This window comes from Apodemus sylvaticus, chromosome 11 (genome assembly GCF_947179515.1).
Source record: "Apodemus sylvaticus chromosome 11, mApoSyl1.1, whole genome shotgun sequence".
Classification (NCBI taxonomy): Eukaryota; Metazoa; Chordata; class Mammalia; order Rodentia; family Muridae; genus Apodemus; species Apodemus sylvaticus.
The window spans coordinates 32,250,225-32,270,338 of record NC_067482.1 but is presented as its reverse complement, the minus strand read 5'-3'; positions in this window follow the sequence as shown (position 1 = coordinate 32,270,338).

Below are 20,114 nucleotides of genomic sequence, written 5' to 3'. Positions count from 1 at the left end.
AATGTCAAACTTGAAACCTTTTATATTACAAAGGTTGACTCCACAGTATTAAATAAATCTTGCATAGATTATGACATTCACGCATAGCCTAAGAGTTCAGTTTGAAGCTGGTAAAGCTTCTGTAGTGTGGCTGCACCTTAGCTTTTGTGCTATCACACACACACACACACACACACACACACACACACACACACACAAACAAATTTATAAGTGCTAGCCCAGCTAAATACCATTTCATTGTAACCTTTTAAAATTCTTCAGTGCAATGACTAGCTATGACATGAATAAGTATGCAAAAAAAAAAAAAAAAGGTTGGCAAACTTGTTCTCATGCTTCATTTACATGACTCCCAGAACACAAATAGTAAGATATTAAAACTGGGTAAGACTGTCAAATGAGATTCACTCACCTGACAGTTCTGTCACTTTAAATTGCTTTGTTGTTTATGCCATGGTTGCAATCTCAGCCCTGTTACTCGTTAATTGCTTAGTCAATGCAGTTGTATCACAACAAGTTTATCAGAATTTTAAGAGAAAAATCGTCTCTCGCTTAGATATGAAATTACTTTGATGGATGGAAGGTGATTATTATCATTACATGTGACAAGCACACACACAAAAATAATCTAGTTTTGAATTCCTCTGCAGTGAAGGCATAAAACAGTTCTATTTGAAGTCCTTTGATACACCCTTTTGGTCATGTAAGCAGGCCATCAAATTGCACAAAAATAAAACAATTTTTGAGTGACTATTAAAACATACACACACACACAACACACACATACACTATGGTTATTTGCATATAACTTTGGAATATCTTTGTATTTGTGTATACAGTAGCATTTAATGCTATGGAGTCATCCACTGTGGCATGGGAAACCTAAAGAAAAGTCACCATCTCTTACCAGCAGCCTCCAAATGCCAATAGCTTCTCAAGTAGGGGTGGATCCTTGGAAGCCCCTTGTTGCTCCCTACTGGATTTCTGAATTACCTCCACTTTGTGTATAGTTTATGCAGGTAACCACAGCTACTGTTGGTTCATGCGTGAACATCTATGTTATGCCCAGAGGACAGCATTTCAGGCCTTCTTTCTGTGCTTCTGGCTTTTACATTCTTTTCTTTCTTTCTTTTTTTTTTATTAGATATAATATATTTACATTTCAAATGATTTCCCCTTTTCTAGCCCCCCCACTCCCTGAAAGTCCCGTAAGCCCCCTTCTCTTCCCCTGTCCTCCCACCCACCCCTTCCCACTTCCCCGTTCTGGTTTTGCCGAATACTGTTTCACTGAGTGTTTCCAGAACCAGGAGCCACTCCTCCTTTCTTCTTGTACCTCATTTGATGTGTGGATTATGTTTGGGTATTCCAGTTTTCTAGGTTAATATCCACTTATTAGTGAGTGCATACCATGATTCACCTTTTGAGTCTGGGTTACCTCACTTAGTATGATGTTCTCTAGCTCCATCCATTTGCCTAAGAATTTCATGAATTCATTGTTTCTAATGGCTGAATAGTACTCCATTGTGTAGATATACCACATTTTTTGCATCCACTCTTCTGTTGAGGGATACCTCAACAGTGGGTTCTTTCCAGCATCTGGCAATTATAAATAGGGCTGCTATGAACATAGTAGAGCATGTATCCTTATTACATGGTGGGGAGTCTTCTGGTATATGCCCAGGAGTGGTATAGCAGGATCTTCTGGAAGTGAGGTGCCCAGTTTTCGGAGGAACCGCCAGACTGATTTCCAGAGTGGTTGTACCAATTTGCAACCCCACCAGCAGTGGAGGAGTGTTCCTCTTTCTCCACACCCTCTCCAACACGTGCTGTCTCCTGAATTTTTAATCTTAGCCATTCTGACTGGTGTAAGATGAAATCTTAGGGTTGTTTTGATTTGCATTTCTCTAATGACTAATGAAGTTGAGCATTTTTTAAGATGCTTCTCCGCCATCCGAAGTTCTTCAGGTGAGAATTCTTTGTTTAACTCTGTACCCCATTTTTTAATAGGGTTGTTCGGTTTTCTGGAGTCTAACTTCTTGAGTTCTTTATATATATTGGATATTAGCCCTCTATCTGATGTAGGATTGGTGAAGATCTTTTCCCAATTTGTTGGTTGCCGATCTGTCCTCTTGATGGTGTCCTTTGCCTTACAGAAACTTTGTAATTTTATGAGGTCCCATTTGTCAATTCTTGCTCTTAGAGCATACGCTATTGGTGTTCTGTTCAGAAACTTTCTCCCTGTACCGATGTCCTCAAGGGTCTTCCCCAGTTTCTTTTCTATTAGCTTCAGAGTGTCTGGCTTTATGTGGAGGTCCTTGATCCATTTGGATTTGAGCTTAGTACAAGGAGACAAGGATGGGTCAATTCGCATTCTTCTGCATGCTGACCTCCAGTTGAACCAGCACCATTTGTTGAAAAGGCTATCTTTTTTCCATTGGATGTTTTCAGCCTCTTTGTCGAGGATCAAGTGGCCATAGGTGTGTGGGTTCATTTCTGGATCTTCAATCCTGTTTACATTCTTTTCAAACCATATTCTATTACGTTTACTGAGCCTTGCTCATGGGGGTAGCATTGATATGCATGTCCCGTTTACAGTTAAGCACCCATTGTCCTTTATTTGAACATAATGTATCCCTGACTCAACCATCACCCAGTGTAATAAGAAGCTTCTAGCTGGGCAGCGGTGGCGCACGCCTTTAATCCCAGCACTTGGGAGGCAGAGGCAGTGGATTTATGAGTTCGAGGCCAGCCTGGTCTACAGAGTGCGTTCCAGGACAGCCAGGGCTACACAGAGAAACCCTGTCTCGAAAAATCAAAAAAAAAAAAAAATCTTCTCTTACTAGGATCAGTAGGAGCACAAATCTGTGGATATAAATATTAATATTTAGACGTCACTTTGACCACATGGCCATTTAGGAAAACCATTTCAATAGGTTTTTCTGAGGTCCTATGATTTCCTAACCATGGGTTCCGAGCAGGTATATAGTACCAGGCGTGACTCTTTCCTATGAAGGAAGCCTTAATTCCAATCACAGTAACCCTCATAAATGGTCTTGCCACAGTTGGACTGACCGATACCTTTCATCTGTCAGACAAGTATTGTAGCATGCAGTTTCCAGGCCTAAAAAGGACTACTGATGCCTTTTCCCCTACATCACCCTGTGGATGGGGCCTGCCTGGCCTTAGAGGAATGAACTGAGATGGAACACAGAGTTGTACAAAGGCCAAAAGACAGATGATTTCTGGTCTTTAACTCTAACTGTACTGGGGCTCAAGGCTGATGGTTTCTGAAAACTTAACATTCTCTTGCTACTTTTGTGGCTGAAAACCACTATCTTTTGGCAATACATGGCACTTAGCATTGGGGAATTAGGTAAAGGACCTACTGCTAGAGACAGGAGTGAGGCTGAGAGCTCATTCAGTCTTTGGTGAACCAGGGAGGAAAGAAAGAAGTCACTCACACTAGATGAAATTGAAATGGTGACACCACCTTTCTTTATTGCTAACAGCCTCTTTACAGCTTTTAAACAAAAAGTACTCTATGTAAGAAATAATTACCTTATAGATAAAATATTACAAAAATAGGAGTTATAGAAAGGTATCAATAACAAGTTCAAAGCAGTGTTTGATACTGTAAGCTCATTATAAGTTCAAAGTAACAGTTTTTTTTTTTTTTACATAGGTTTGCCTTATCATAGTGATACCTATGGCTTCATTCTTAGACCTGAATGGTTTTCCTTGAACACAAATTTGTTTCAAGACTACGTTTTGTTGTAGTGTAATTAAAAAGCTCATTATATTCCTTATTACGTAGCCTTTATTTACTATTTTATGAGGCACATTCTATTCTTCATTTTCACTTTATTCTTCCTGGCAAATAACTAAAATCATTTCTTAAAACTTTCTTCCTAAAATTATTTGAATCAGATCAGAATTTCTGTAAAATCATTAATTAACTTCACAGTATTAATTCATGTAAGTTCAGATTTACAATGATCTATAGGAACTATGTTCAATAGGGTAGGATAATGCCCAGGTATCCATAGGGTATGTAAGTGACAGGAAAGGAAGATATTATCAGCTGAAAGAAGCAATCCTGAAAGGAACTCTTTTGAAACATTAGCTCTAAGAGCTCACCCATCATAAGGCATGCAAAGATGGTGAATCACCTCTAGGAAGGCCACCTGCTAGCTATAGCCTTTCCTAGATGGCTCCTGACAGCCTGTATAGTATCTTCTAGCAACATGATTACTAGCTACTAGCCAGAGATTTTCCTTGTTAGTTCAAGATTGATTTCTCAATGTCCTATAACCAAAATATGCTATCTTCTTATCAGACAGATATTGTAGGAAACCAAAATAATTAATAATAGTTTGAAGTACCTCTATTGCATTCCCTGACCAACAACTCATAAGGACATCTTCTGTTCCTAACAATAAGAATTTTAGTTAATAATGAATGTTTTATGGGGGGGTGCAGAATTTTTCATTAATGTGATACTTTTCTGTTCAAACTCACTTTAAAAATGCATGTGTTATTTTAATTTTATAATATTTTATTAATATATATTCATTTATTATATTTTATTATATATATATTGTACTTATTATAGTGTGTGTGCATTTTAATATCTTATAATTAAATGCAGCTTTATAAGGTTTCTTCACGAACCCTAAGTTTTTGTTAACTTTCCCATCCCCACCCTTTTCCCTCATCTATGCTTAAATTTGTAGCTTCCAGTATTTCCCCACACTTTCATATCATATTCATTATAAAGCCTTTCTACCCAGAATGTACCCCATGTCATCAAAAGGCTTTTGTGCTTTTGTTTCCTGAGTTTTAAATGAAGCTGGTTGTGTAATGGATATTTGGTATATCTGTGCTGGGTAACTATGGATTCATCATGAATTTGCTTTCTATGTTCTGTGGCATAACAAAACTCATTCAATCATATTAAACATTATCTTCTTTCTCAGTGGAAAATTGAAATTATAATACTCTAAACTATTTCAGAGTGGTGATGTGGGAAATAAGATAACAGATTTAAAAGTGTTTGGAAACATGTAGCCATACAAACAAATGATAAACACATTCTTTTAATGACAAAGACAAGATAAATATAAGAAGGTCTACTTTGTATAAGACGATGATGCTCATGTTTGAAGACACAAAATGAATGTTTGTAGCTATCACATTCTTAGATCGGGAATTACCCTGCAATTGTAAATGTGGTTTTTAATTAAACAGTTTTAACTGAGGTTATGGGTTCTTCTATCTAATACATGCTGTAATGTAATTTGATTCATGCAGACACTCATCTTTTCATATATCTGGCAAATATCAATTTATCACATTGTAATAGATCTATTCTGGAACCATGGAGGAATAGTGATTTAGAAGTTATTCAAACTCTTCACCAGTGAAGTAAGATTGTGACAGCTACGTACCCTCATGTCATAGGATAAAAGAAACCATGGTGTGAGAGTTTAGGTGGGATTGTTTCACTCTTCTCTTTCAGGGGATGGTTGGTATTACAGCCTTTAGGTAAATATTATTATGTTCTATCCTATTACTTTTTCCTCTGGAACTAGTGATCTTACAGTGTGTAGTAATAAATGTTTTCAGTACTCTACCAATTCCTCTTTCAATCATTTTACCATAACATAAACTCGATTTAATGTACTCAAGCATATTCTGTCTTTTGGGACACACTTTGCTCCTACTCAGTCTTAAAGTATCTTGACATCAATGCCTTCCTCCAAAGAGCCTTTACTCAACCCAGTGGATGCCCCAAAAGGTCCTGACTCCTGTGGCCAAGATAATTCTATTATAATTTTATACTATTTGAGAATATGAAGCTTTGGTCATATGCTTTGCCAGCTGCCTTTGTAATGTGTTCCTGATTTGCATCAGGCAGTCAGAAACACCCCAAGTCTCACTTTGATGGTAGATAATAAACAGGATTAAATATAGAATATCAGGCAGTTAGTATCACTTTTAAGGAAGAAAAGTGGTGTGTGTAGGTATCACTGTAGACATGGTATAGACACTGACAGGACTTTATGTGAGAAGCTGAAGTTGGACTCTCTCATCTATCATATTAACAGATCTTTTTTGACAAAGCATGTGTTTATCAACATCTACTCTATGTAGATGATTTGGGCAGGAGAAGGCCTCATTATTGTCGATATAAATGGTAAGGAGGAAAAGAACTCAGATGGATTCTGATAATCTTTTCCTTAGATAAGAAAATCAAGATCAACATTCCTCAGCTCCCACTGCCCCAGGCCCTATTATAATATAACTTGGAACAAATTGGGTCAGGTGAAAGAACTCATGCAAAGAAAGGGAGAAACCATACCTAAATTATAGCCAGTTTGCTATGTAGTTTGTAGCTGTACCTCAGAAGGAGAACAAAGTATACTTTCAAGTCTCATGGCAGTCTTCTACAAGGAGTGGCCCCCTTTGTAAATTGGATACAGAGATACAAGTTTACGCATCATATTTATGATACTGCTCATCTTGATTTATCTACAGTACATGCTTTGGAAAAGTCTGAAGTGGAAGTATGATTCCATCATGTTAGGTGTCTTTAGTGAAGAAACACAAGGACATCATAGGATGGCAGTGGAAAAATTCTCCTATATCTTGTCAGTCTCCAAACTTTCCCCCACTAGATACCATCTCTCTCCCCTCCTAGTGCTTTTTCACTACTTGATTTACTTGCTTGCAGCATGTTTTTTCCTTTTAAATATGACAGGGTACCTATCAGGACACAATATCATCTATAATTATATTCCAGGGAGACGAATGTGCATAGCATTTCTGAATGCTTTGTTTTGTTAAAGTACTGAGCCTGGGTAAAACATTTTCTAGATTCATTTTGATGTTATCTAGACAATGTATATACGTCCTGAAGTGAGAAAATGATAAGAACAACTTTATTCCAGAAAATAATTGTTCTCTTGGCCATTGAACCATTTTATTCCTGAAAAAAAGTGAATGATTTCCTATTACAAATTCAATATTTGGGTTTAAATGTAGAATATGAGGCAGTTAGTATCACTTTAAGGAAGAAAAGTGATGTGTGTAGGTACTAGTGTAGACATGGCATAGACACTGACAGGATTGTATGTAAGAAGCTGAAGTTGGACTCTCTAGTCTATCATATCAATGGATCCTTTTGGACAGAGGAAGTATTTTGTCAACATCTGTGTTGTACAGATGATTTGAGCAGGAGAAGGCTCTTCTATACATATAATGCTATCCGATCCAACTTTAAGCATATGACTTAATGTACCCCAGAGGGTTCCACTCTTCGAATCTATATAGTCCTGAAAGGAACCTTACTTATTGCATTTTGCTAGTATTCTTTTCAGAGTCTGTATATGATAGGAACAATTCAACTAAAAACTGAAAGAGTGCACATTTCCTAATTGCTAAACACAAGTAGGTACTAGGCATCACTCCGTAAATTCCCATGTCAACCTGTGGTGCGTGTTCCCTCTCCTTTTCACCTTAGGGAACTAGAGCATGGAGATTATGCACCTGAAGTCAAATATGCAGCAAATGAGGAAGATGAAGACTGTGAAGTTCCATGGCACCTTTCATCATAAACACTAGTTTTATTTCACTAGATTCTTTTAAAATTGTGCTAAACTTACACCTTTAAATTCAAAATGAAATTGATAGTTGTGGAAAGTCTGCCTCTAAGGTACACATAAAGGAGGGCTATATGGAGTTGAAAATAATTAATTATAAAATGGTTAGTAAAAAGCCATTATTAAAAATGACTAATAGCCAGGTAGTGGTGGCACACGCCTTTAACCTCAGCACTTAGGAGGCTGAGGCAGTCGGATTTCTGAGTTTGAGGCCAGCCTGGTCTACAGAGTGAGTTCCAGGACATCCAGGGCTACACAGAGAAACTCTGTCTTGAAAAAAATGGTTAATACTCTTTTGGTCTGTGTCACTCTGACTGGGGTTGTTAGTATAAGTGGTTAGACCATTTGGTACTAGAGTAGAGTCCTATACATAACACAAATAACATAAAGTCAAGTGATGGTTGTGACTAAGTCTGGGTAACGTGTGGATAAGAAGAGGAGTACAAGGTACTGTTATTAGATAACAGCAATAGATACAGATAATGTAGGTAACAAAGAGGAAAGGGTTAGCTAGACAGAACTCCAAAACCCTATTACCTCTGAAACATTCTTCTTGAGAAGGTAGTATGGATTGTAGTTGAGTCTCATGGAACCAATATGAAAGATTTAGAGCTGAACATTAGTTTAACCAATTTTCTTGGCTACACTTTACCACCTGTGATCTATAGGTGCCTAACCCCCAGTAAGTAACACACTGACAGGCTGGCACAGATTGAACTAACCATTTTAGTTACCGCTAATTCATCATAAAAATAGGCTGAGTCATAGAGAAGCAGATGGACTAAATACGAGCCTTGACAAAGACAAACTCAATACAGGTACAATTAGGAAAAGACCATGAAATTCTGACTTCATCCTACTAACGATAATTTCCAGAGCTGCATTACGTAATAGGCATAAGCATATACTAAACAAGCAGTTTGACATTCCTTTTCTGATTCAATAATCGGTGGGAATTGCTCCCCGTGAGCAAAAACTTCCTATTGATCCTTTTGTAAGTTAAGAGCAGTTTTGAACTAACTTGTTCTAACTATCAAACAATAGAAATAAAAGCATTTTATGGTTAGATGCAAATAATTGAGATAAATGATCAAGTATTCTGAGTGTTTTAAACAAAGACTTATATCAAGACTCACGTGAGTGCTGGCCTAATGGTGAAGCAGTGCCTACTTTGACTGAGCACAAGAAGCCACAGCTTGCACGCTGCCAATATCTCTATTTTATTGCAGCTGTTAATATTGTTGTCAATGAAAGAGACCACGACTATTGTACTATAAGCTTCTGGATTAAAAGTCTGGCATGGTGTCATGTGATAGGAAGAGTTTAGGTCCATTATTTATACCTACTTTCAAGGGAGCTGTGTAAGTGAATATCATATTTTCAGACTTCTGAGATAGAAATATATTTCTCCTGAAATGAAGTCTCACAGAGTATAAATGTGTCCTAGATAAGAAGGATGGTGAGATTCTAAGTGATCAAAAGAGTAATGATTGTCTAGTTTATGACATCTTCCTGTGATGCTCTTTTGAATAGCTCTGGCCTCTGGACTCATAAGAATATCCAGTAAAGTCATCAATAAATTTGTTCCAAGAATTCTGACTTATGGTTTATTCCTGTTGTTCATGTAATGGACTTTTCAGTGGTATTGGCAGTATCTTGAATTATAGTTCCCTACGATTATTTATAGAGAGGTGGACATCAGTAACTTTATCTGTAGAGATTAAAATGCCTGAATTTAATAGAAATATGCTTGGTTTTTTATCACTACTTCTGTACTTCTTTACTTAATGCCAGTATGAGCATGGAGAATTATCAATACTAAAACATTTGTTTATGAAGAAAAACAGGAAAAGTTTTTCTAGTCTATTTTATTTATACCTTCTTTTATCTTTTAATTGTTCTCAATGCTATCCCCCAAATATGTTGACATGTAACTTCACATTTCAGTATACACAGGGCATACTTGATTAGGAAGAAAGTTTCATTCATTAGATATAACACATTAAATAAAAAATACAAAATCTAAAACTAGAAGCTTTGGTAATTTAATATAGTAAAGAACCATGAGTTTATTGTGAGCGGATGTATTTAAATTACTTATGACATAGATATTTTGATCACTAAAATAAATTAAAAAGCGTTTCTTGGCATGTCAATACTGTGTATTCTCCAGGGAATGCCTAGGTTTTTTATTTAAAATGCTAAGATGCTTTTCTCAAAGAATAGGTAGAGGAGGGATAGATATATAGATATAGATATAGATATAGATATAGATATAGATATAAAGATAGAGATAGAGATACATAGATACAAAGATATATATATATATATATATATATATATATATATATATATACATATATATATGAATAGATACAGGAATCTAACAATGAAGATGAAAGGCCAAGGGAGATCATTTTGGGGCAAAGATAACCCGACCAATCAGTACAATGATAATAGCTCCTAAATATTTATCTAAAATCAAATGGTTTGGCAAATGGAGTTTCTTTTTGGCTTTGTATGGTATCTGTTCTGTAATATAGGATCTTATATCAAGTTTTCAAATCAGAAATTTGATAAAATAGGATAATGAAGCATGCACTTTATAAACAGATGCCATTAGCAATTTCAGCATAAGGAGCCACAAGGGCTGAGGTGAATTGTTAAACCTCCCCCCCTCAAAATCATCTATAATCTATTACATATCTATCATCTTCTATCCCTTTTATTGTGTGCTTTGGTTAGGCAGTGTTTAACAAGTGCGTAGTCTGAATATCTTCTTGGAATGCTACATTTTAGTGATTTCAAAAATAATTTAAATGCTAGAATATTATAATATACCAATGAATATTTTTTAGAAACAAGCCAAATTCTTTTCTATAGATTGGCTGAATCCTCTTTTCTCCCTCATCCTAACACATTTGCTAAATTTAAGCTCTATCTACAAAGCTAAGTTTCCCTGATATTTCTTATTCCATGGAGTTTCTTTACCAAATTGTTTACAAAATTTGATTGAAATATATGAATTATGTTCCTCAAAGTGGTGAACCAGAGAGGTCCTACTACCATTCTCTAGTCAGTACTAGCTAGTAAATAAAGATAAGTAGCAGCATATACTACTTAATAGAATGGAAACTAATAACATCATTTATCAAAGTTTAACTAACCCAAGAATTGAAATGGTAGAAGAAAACATAATAAAACATCTAATCCACTCAAAAATATGGACTTTCTGAGATCAGAAAGGCCAAAGAATCTCCGCTGAAACAACATCAGACATAAGATGCTGATTGAACTTGAAGCCCTTCGATTCCTCTGACTATTTATATGGCTTCATATGAATAGGCCTGATAACGGTTCATCTCCTACTAGCATAGCTTCTTAGTCAGGCTGTTTGATTTTTGGAAGGTAGTAAAACTCAAAGAATTAAGACCATGACTAAAGTAATACTGTCTATCCACTGTGGAATTTAGAGAAAAGGAAAATAAAAGTAACTTTATGTTGAGAAAGATAGGAAATTCTTCCTTGCCTTCTCCCCATAGATATTTCCTTATTATTGAACACAAACACACCTAGCTATTTTCCAAAGGCCCGATGACTCTCCAGATGTAAAATTTTACAGTCACAGGCAATGCTGCCAGTAAGTGGAAAGGGAAACATTCTAGTTTCTACTTGTTTCCTGTGAGGTTTTGAAATACCACTTCAAAGTATTAATTACAGTCAGGTTTGATGGAACCAAAGGGCAAGCTATTGTGTTGATTCAATGTCATGAGGGGCTTGAGGTTTCTGTAAAATTTAATTAATTTTCTTTCTTCTGTAGGTTAAGTTACTGTACATGGGGATTGGATTCTATCAGCAAGAGTCTTTTCCCCCCCATTGAATGAGTTTTGCAAAGTTTCCTCAAAGAATTTCTCAGCTGAAAAGGAGAAATGTAGGTTGGTAGGTTTTATAGCGTTCTTAAATACAGGAATTGTGAATCTGTGAACGCTAATCTCTTAAAACCCAGGGGAAATCATTTATAATTATTGACTCCATTAATAGTGAATATAAATTTTTTTGTAAGTAAGAACAGATTGTCCTTATTTGCCATTTTTACTGTTAGTTTTTTGTTACTTTAGGCGAATCATCCGAGAGAAGGGATTTAATTGTAGAGAGGTGTGTGCCCTTCCTCTCCTATGCTGCCCAAGTGTGCATTTGACTGCTTAGGATACTCTACTCATGAAGAAACACTGCTGTACCCAATGTATGTTCTGTTAAGTCTTTGAATTTGAAAGGGCCTGCGTTTTAAAGTTGTAAATGCCTGTTTTAAACTATCCTTGCTATTTGGAAGCACAAGCTTCTGTGGTTTTAATGATAAGCTCATCAGCATACATTGATCCAACAACAGGACATATATGTTAGAATGTATTATGTTAGATTCTATTATGTCTTGTCAGCAATCATTTTTTAATTTTCTTTTCTTTGGAATATCCCAAACATCATTTCTAAATATATGCTGTGTTACTTTAATTTTTTTCTATTTAAAAAAATATTTGACAAGTTCAAATATATATATCTATATATATCTATATCTATCTATATCTATCTATATCTATATCTATATCTATATCTATATCTATATCTATATCTATATCTATATCTATAATGTATTTTGGTAATTTTCTATTTTTTTATTTTATTTTTGTGATTATAGTATAATTACAGTAATTATACCTTGACTTTCTCCTCTCAAACCCTACTAAGTACTTCTGTTCTTCTAATTCATGGTCTCATCTTATATTTGTTGGTGTTGCATACATCCATAAATATAGCCTGATGCTTAGCTCTTGTAATGTTACTTGTATGTATGTTTTCAGTGTTGACCACATATTAATCCCCTTCAATCTTACTCACCCCTTGTCCTCTCATAGGGAAGTATTTTTTCTCAACAAGTCTGCCCCACATCCTATGTGATGTCTTTTTATATTTCTTGTGATCCACTGAGTTTAACTATGGCTGCTGGCATAAGAAAGGTTGGGGGGTTATTTAGAAAATGTATTAGTGGCTACTATGTTTGAATTAATGACACCTCCTTCTTTTGCAGTTGTTTACTCCTTGTAACCCTTTAGGGGTAAGTCAGTCCTTTGTTCATGACCATTTGTTGAGAAGCCCATTTTTTTTTTTTTAAATCAAAGACATTTTTTTATTAGATATTTGCTTTAGATGCATTTCAAATGTTATCCCCTTTCCTCGTTACCCCTCCAAAAACTCCCTATCCCATCCCTCCTGGCCCTGATTACCATCCCCTTTGCCCATTTTCCTGACCTGACATCCCCCTACACTGGGGTATCGAGCCTTCATAGGACCAATGGTCTCTCCTATCACTGATGTCTGAAAAAGACATTCTCTGCTGCATACATAGTGGGACCCATGGGTCTATCCATGTGCAATCTTTGGTTGGTGATTTAGTCCCAGGGAGCTCTGGGGGTACTGTTTGGTACAGATTATTGTTCCTCCTATGGGACTGTAAACCCCTTCAGCTCCTTAGGTCCTTTCTCTAGCTCCTCCATTGGGAACTCTGTACTCAGTCTATTGCTTGGCTGAGAGCCATGGATATTTTTGATCCCCTTTCTTTCTCTCTGTCTTTTTCTTTTTTTTTTTCTTTTCTATATTCTTTGTTTACATTTGAGATGATTTTCCCTTTCCAGGTTCCCCCCTCCCCATAAGTCCCATAAGCCCTCTTCCCTCCACCTATTCCTTAATCAACCCCCTCCCATTTCTCTGTCCTAGTGATCCCCTGCATTGCTGCATCAAGCCTTTCCAGGACCAGGGCCCTCTCCCTCCTTCTTCTTGGGAATGATTTGATATGTAAATTGTGTCTTGGGTATACAGAGCTTCTGGGCTAATATCCACTTATCAGTGACTGCATTCCATGTGTGTTCTTTTGTGATTGGGTTACCTCACTTAGAATGAGATTTTCTAGTTCTAACCATTGCCTAAAAAATTCATGAATTCTCTGTTTTTAATTGCTGAGTAGTATTCCATTGTGTAAATATACCACATTTTCTATATCCATTTCTCTGCTGAGGGACATCTGGGTTCTTTCTAGCTTCTGGCTATTAGAAATAGGGCTGCTATGAACATAGTGGAGCATGTGTCCTTATTGCATGCCGGGGAATCCTCTGGGTATATGCCTAGGAGTGGTATTACAGGGTCCTCTGGAAGTGTTATACTCAGTTTTGTGAGGAACCGCCAGACTGATTTCCAAAGTGGTGTATCAGCTTGCAATCCCACCAGCAGTGGAGGAGTGTTCCGCTTTCTCTACATCCTCGCCAACACCTGCTGTCTTCTGAGTTTTTAATCTTAGCCATTCTGACTGGTGTAAGGTGCAATCTCAGGGTTTTTTGTTTTGTTTTTGTTTTATTTTTATTTTCTATATTCTATGTTTACATTCCAAATGATTTTCCCTTTCCCAGTCCCCCCCTCCCCATAAATTCCTTAAGCCTTCTTCCCTCTGCCCATTCTCCTATCACCCCCTCCTACTTCTCTGTCCTGGTACTCCCCTACAATGCTGGAACAAGCCTTTTCAGGATCAGGAACCTCTCCCTCCTTCTTCTTGGGAGACATTTGATATGTGAATTGTGTCTTGGGTATTCAGAGTTTCTGAGCTAATATCCACTTATCAGTGATTGTATTCCATGTGTGTTCTTTTGTGACTGGGTTACCTTAGGATGATATTTTCCAGATCCAACCATTTGCCTAAGAATTTCATGAATTCATTGTTTTTAATACTGAGTAGTATTCCATTGTGTAAACATACCACATTTTCTGTATCCATTCCTCCATTGAGGGACATCTGGGTTCTTTCTAGCTTCTGGCTATTATAAATAGGGCTGCTATGAACATAGTGGAGCATGTGTCCTTATTGCATGCTGGGGAATCCTCTGGGTATATGCCCAGGAGTGGTATTGCAGGGTCCTCCGGAAGTGTTATGCCAAGTTTTCTGAGGAACAACCAGACTGATTTTCAGAATGGTTGTAACAATTTGCATTCCCACCAGCAGTGGAGGAGTGTTTCTCTTTCTCTACATCCTCGCCAATACCTACTGTCTCTTGAGTTTCTTGTACAGATCTTATGCAGGTAAGAACAGCAAGTGCAAATTTCTGAGCATAACAGCTATGTTATATCCAGATAACAGGGTTTCCACACTAGTGCCCTCCATCCCCTGTATTTTACAATGTTTCTACCCTTCTTCCATAATATTTCCTGAGTCTCAGAAGGGGTAATATAGATATCTTGGTTAGGATCCAGCACTTGACAGTCACCTATTCTGAGTAATTTTAATCGCTGTGAGTCTCTTCATTAACTAGAGCCAATTGCATAAAGAAGCTTCTGCAATGAAATCTGCGAATGTTAGCGTATAGGTATAGATATAAGTAATTAGAAGGCATATTAGACAGCTTGTTCCATTAACAGCACAACAGTAGCAGGCTTTCCTGTAGGGTGCATGGTTTTCTCAGGGGTGAGCTCTTTTTGGAGGATTGGTATTGCCATTTACAGCATCTAAAGCTTTTTAGACAGACAGAAAGGATTCATAATTTGTTGATTCCTTAAGGTCAATTATGACCATTATCTTAGTCCCTTCTTGATGTTATGACAAAATGACATAATTTGTAATTTACCAACTTGTTCCTTACAAAATCCAAGATGAAAGCACTGGACGATTTGCTGTCTGGAAAAGACTTCTCTTTCAAATAGCACCATCTTGTTATAGCTTCAGCTGGTAGAAGGACAAAAGGGGACACAGGGTTAAAAAGTACATCAGTCTCACTCATACTGGTAGAAGCGTTAATCACTACTCATATCCTAAGGGTCTCATTATTTGAGACATTTTCTGTATAGAGATTTTTTTACATTAGGTTTGGAGGCACCCAGCATTTCTGTTCCAGCAAATCCCACCTCAGGATGTCGAAGAGCTTCCCTGGAACAAAGCTGAAGTACTTTTCTCTGTGTAGTCTTCCATACCAAAGACTGTTACCAATCAGTGCGTTCATTTTCCTATATAACTCAAGACATTCTCTTGAGAATTACATCTTCTTATAAAAATCCTGAAAATACCAAATTAAGTGAATTGTATGCATCCTGCACATATTTTATCCTGAGATGGCACACCTGGTTCAGCTGGTTTGCTCTAGCCTAGTTGCTCCTATGTAGCCTTAGCTTTGCCACATCTGTCCCTGTGTCCAGTTAGCACCCTCCCTGGAATCTGGAAGGCAGGTAACTTTCAACAGATTTCGCTCTCTCCTATTTCCCTAGTATTCTCAGGAGTGCTCACTGCTCTAGCCTAGTGTTCTCCAAAGACAGACATGTATTTGTTAATGGTCCATGGGCACCAGAGAACATTTGAGAATGTTTTCTCATTGATTAAATAGAAACACACATTTATTTGTAAGTTTTTAAAATTTTTTGTCCCTTTTAATTTTATAATTAATATGAAATATATTTTAAATGCATATATCCAAAACCATATACATATGAGAGGGAGTGAAAGTTCAGTTTTTCACTGATAATAATTTATGATAAGGGACAAAGTAGTGGCTCAGTTTGTAATGGCACTTTCTGTCAAACCTCATGACCTGAGTTGAATCCCCAGCACCTACATGGTGGAACAAGAGAGCCAATTCCTGCTAGTTGTCCTCTGATTTCCACACACATTCAGACACATACAAAAATAAATGCAAGGGTAATAATTTTAAAACATTAATTTATCTTTATTTTATGTGTACAAGTATTTTGACTGTATGTGTGTATGTTTACCACATGTATACCTGGCACCTGTAGAGGCCAGAGGATACTATTAGATACTCTGGAATTGGAGTTACAGATGATTGTGACTATGGAAATGGAAACCAAGTTTTGTGCAAGAGCAGTACACACTCTGGAGATTTGAGCCATCTGTCCGGCCTCTGTAATAAAAGAAAATTATGTCCTGAAAGAGTTGGAGGGGACTGATGATTGCTAGACACTTCTTTCCATAAGCTTCAGCCCATTGTGCACAGTTATTAAAATTACTAATATCAGATGTAGGAAACTAGATTTGGAAGTGAGGATATGGGGTCAACTGTCTTCTTTGTCATATAGCTTGTTTCTATTTTTTCTTGTTTTCCCTCACATTTCCCCACTCTCTTATCATTTGTATTGGGTTTGGTGAACATTGGTATTCTATCAGGATTTTTTTTTTATCCTAAACACTTTAAGTGTGTACAGTGTTTTGTTTTTCATGTAGTAAGTACCTGCTCTTGAGTCCCGGGTCATAATAGCCCCTCCTGCAGCTTTCTCTGGCCCTGGAGGCAGAGACAGAGACATGCTCTATTGCACAATTAGTGTTCAATGGCGTTAAAGTATAAACTAGCTTCCATTTTAGTCATATATTGAAAAGACATTGAAGTTGTACTTTAAATGCCTTTGTCTCTTAAGCACATTCATACATATTATTATTTATAGTCTATCTATATTATCAATCATGCCCAATATTCCTTCTGACACTACAACTAGCTAGCACCCTCTAATATATTTTAATTATTTCAGTACTGTTTTATAATAAACTTTTTTACAGTAAATCTTTGATAACTGATTTTTTCACATATCATAATGCCCTTAAAATCCATATAATTTGTTGCATGTTTTAATAATTGATTCCTCCTTTTAATAGGTATAACACCCCACAGTATAAGTGCATCAAATTTATTTAACCATCTACATGTATTTAATATACTTTGTTTTTATTGTTTTTTAATTTTCATGCTTATGATTTAAATGCATATTTCTGTTTCAATTTGAAAGCTGTTTTCGCTTTGAAGAATCACCTGAACTCCACTACAGAGATATTTGTCCCTTTTATGAAATTTCCAGGGATATACAACTGTATTTATTAGTGTTCTGATTTTATTTATCAGCTAGGTTATAGCTGTTATATTTACAATGTGGATATATCACATTAGGTCTCAGATGATGTATACCAACAGAAAAATACACCTTATTAATTTCTGCATATTTTATAGTGCCTAAAATCTGTCTTTAATGAATGTAGCTCATCTTAATAAATTCCTACTGAATAAAACAAACATTCCTATGAATAAAAAATTTATATATTTATTCATTTATATAATATTCCATAGAATCCTTTCAATTGTATTGATTGAAGCCATATTGATACTAGCTGTGCCTTGAGCTCTTTATCAATAGGTAGAAACTGGCAACAAAAGGAGATGTTATAGTTGGTTCTAGTGGTGCACTGAACTGGAGGTTAAAACAAAAAGATCTCATATTTGAGTCCAGCCTGGAGTATATAGTTAGACCTCATTTCAGAAACCAAGTCAAGCACAACAAAATAAAACAAAACAACATTTTTGTGCACTGAGTTCTGGACTGATGATAGCTCTGAAACTGATTCTTATTGTGTGTGCTTGATTCACTTTTCCTTTTACAGTTCTCAGGGTCTTCCTTTGTGAAAGGAGGATAAACCTGCCCTGCACACTTTCCAAAGTGTGCTGAGACTGGGATTGTCTAATGGAAATATTGGAAACACTTCAGATTGATGTGTGTGTGTTTGTGTGTATGTGTGTGTATGTATGTGTGTATGTGTGTGTATGAGTGTATGTATATGTGTATGAGTATGTTTATGTGTGTTCATGTGTGTGCATGTGTGTGTATTTGTGTGCATGTGTGTGTATGAGTGTGTCTATATGTGTGTGTATGTGTATGTATGTGTATATGAGTGTTGGAAACCAAAGTCAAATTTTCTGTAATGGCAAAACATGCTTATAGGTGTAAAATTTGTCCTCTCGAGGTTCTGGAAATGCTTTTAAAGGTAGGAATCTGTACAAAACACACAAAAAGAAAAAATATATTGGTCCTATATTGTTTAAGTCTTAAGATTACCTTTTTGTGGTTTGGTGTTGTTCAAATAATGATTTTGAAGTCACAGTTTACTTATAGTCAAACTAGGAATGTAAAGGGAATTTTTTAGTTTAAAATCTCAAATTATGTTATTAAACAACTTAAATTCTGATGTATGATACATTATGTATTCTGGTGAAAGTTTATGGATATTAGATATGGGTTGGTATTTCATTAAAAGTGATAGTGAGATACTGACATACGTTCCTATATTTTTCTATTGAAAGCAAGCAAGCAAACAAACAAAATACCCAGCCATTTCTATCCCTAGGCTCATAGCTCATTAGGTTTTAATAAAAGCATTAATCTAACATTTTAACTTGGCCTCTAGGATATGTCAGAATGTTCAAGTACTTTCAGCAAATTTTGTCCTTGTCAACATTTTTAATGCTTAGTTACAAATTTGTCTTTTTCTGATCACTAAGGTACCACTTAATAGAACTCAATAAATTATACTCACCAGTTATCTCAATACTAAAAATTTAATTAAAAATTTAAAATTCATGTAACAGACATCTAATGCTTTATAGGAATTTTTGAAAGCTCAATTGAAAGGGCAAATGTAATTAAGAATTTATTTGCAAGGTGTTTAAATGGAAGCTTCTGAAATAAAGGCTTAATGTAGGTCAGGACTTAACACAACTGCCCTTGAACTTGCAAGTAACAGAATATCCATTTATTATTGATGTAATACTTGCAGATTAGCACTCAGCTATTTTGCTTTTTTAAAGATTTGTGAATGTTTATTTTATTATATGTGTTTTGTCTGGTAGTATCTGTGTGTGTGTGTGTGTGTGTGTGTGTCTATGTGTGTGTGTGTGTGTGTGCACGTGCGTGCATGTGTGTGTGCACTTGCGTGCATGCGAGTGTGTGTGTGCATGTGTGTGTATGTGTCTCTTTGTGTGTCTGTGTGTGTCTCTTTGTGTGTGTGTGTGTGTGTGTGTGTGTGTGTGTGTGTGTGTAAGTGCTGTCAGAGGCAGGAAGGGCGTATCATATCATCTGGAACTTGAGTTATAGGTGGTTGTGACCTGTCATGTGGGAGCTGGAAATCAACCCTATGGCCTATGGAAGAGCAGCCAGTGTTCCTAACACCCGAGTACAGTACTGCAAATTTGGGAAAACAATGCTCTAATTTACAATACTCCCCCCCCCCAACCACCAAATGTTTAAGAACATTTTCAGTAGAGGCTTTTATAGCTTCAAAAGGAGAAAACTCTCACAGTACACAACTGTGTCATTAATTTGTTCATAGAATAAACTTAGAATGACAATTGTAGTTTTTGTCATACAGATCTTTCACATGTTTGGTAAGAGTCACTCCAAGGTACTTTATACTGTTTGTGGCTATTGTGAAGGGGGTCATTTCCCTAATTTCTTTCTCAGCCTACTTATCCTTTGAGTATAGGAAGGCCACTGATTTTCTTGAGTTGATTTTATAACCTGCCACTTTGCTGAAGTTGCTTATCAGCTGTAGGAGCTCTCTAGTGGAGTTTTTTGGGTCACTTAGGTAGACTATCA